The sequence below is a fragment of the Apium graveolens genome, chromosome 4, assembly GCF_009905375.1.
Source record: "Apium graveolens cultivar Ventura chromosome 4, ASM990537v1, whole genome shotgun sequence".
Lineage (NCBI taxonomy): Eukaryota > Viridiplantae > Streptophyta > Magnoliopsida > Apiales > Apiaceae > Apium > Apium graveolens.
In genome coordinates this window covers 67197693-67198912 of record NC_133650.1, presented here as the reverse complement: position 1 = coordinate 67198912, position 1220 = coordinate 67197693, and the positions used below count along the sequence as shown (strand labels likewise).

General features: G+C 46.1%; 1 non-coding gene across 1 annotated transcript; it reads left to right on the top strand.

Annotated features, from left to right (window-relative positions):
- Positions 1–880: 880 nt before the first annotated feature.
- On the top strand, positions 881–987 carry LOC141722288 (small nucleolar RNA R71). The gene has a single exon (XR_012575307.1). It is a non-coding gene; the product is annotated as a small nucleolar RNA R71 (small nucleolar RNA).
- The last annotated feature ends 233 nt before the right edge of the window (positions 988–1220 follow it).

The window sequence follows — 1220 nt, the reverse complement described above, 5'->3', positions numbered from 1 at the left end:
GTGTTCAATAGTAGTCTTCCTTGGTTCCGCCACTTTCTCCTTTTGCTTAGATTCTTCACCTCTAATTTCAGCTTCTACTTCTTTTGCCTTTTCAACATCAGCTACTTTTCCAGACCTTAAGGTAATAGCCTTAACTTGCTCTTTAGCTTCCTTCCTGCCTGGTACTTCCGTGTCACTGGGAAGAGTGCCAGGTTGACGATTGAGCACTGCCTTGGCTAATTGACCGATTTGATTTTCCAAGGTCTTGATAGAAACCGCCTGACTCTTGCACAACAGCTTAAGTTCCTCAAAATCAGCACTAGTAGGTGCAGCTGCACTTCCCTGTTGAGGATATGATTGCCTTGTAGCATACTGCTGTGGTTGCTGGAATCCAGGTGGGTTAAACTGTTTACTCACTCCTTGCTGATATGGTGGCTGAATAGCATTCTGATTATTCCCCCAGCTGAAATTTGGATGATTTCTGTTGTTAGGATGATAGGTCGCTGGTACAGGCTGCTGTTGTCGCTGATAATTATTCACATACTGAACAGATTCGTTGACAAGAGAACACTGATCCGTAGCATGAGAACCTGCACAAAGCTCACAAACCATAGCTATCTGATTAACTCCATACGTAGCCAGAGAATCAACCTTCAATGATAGCGCTTGGAGCTGGGCTGCAATAGCGGTGGCTGCATCAACTTCCAGAATACCTGCTACCTTGCCTGACGTCATCCTCTGAGTTGGGTTTTGATGCTCATTTGCAGCCATCGTCTCTATAAGATTATACGCCTCAGTATAGCTTTTAGCCCATAAGGCGCCTCCAGCTGCTGCATCGAGCATGGGCCGAGATTGGGCCCCCAAACCATTATAGAAACCAGTGATCACCATCCAATCCGGCATTCCATGATGTGGACATTTTCTCAACATTTCCTTGTAGCGTTCCCAAGCCTCGCACATAGATTCTGTAGGTTGCTGCGCAAACTGAGTAAGAGCACTCCTCATAGCAGCAGTCTTTGCCATCGGATAAAACTTCACCAGAAACTTTTGCGCAAGATCTTGCCACGTAGTGATGGACCCAGCTGGTTCAGAATGTAACCAGTCTTTAGCCTTGTCCCTCAGTGAGAATGGGAAAAGCCTCAACTTGATAGCCTCATCAGTCACGCCATTATACTTAAAAGTGCTGCAGATCTCGACAAAATTCCTTATGTGCATGTTGGGGTCTTCAGTTGCCGCTCCTC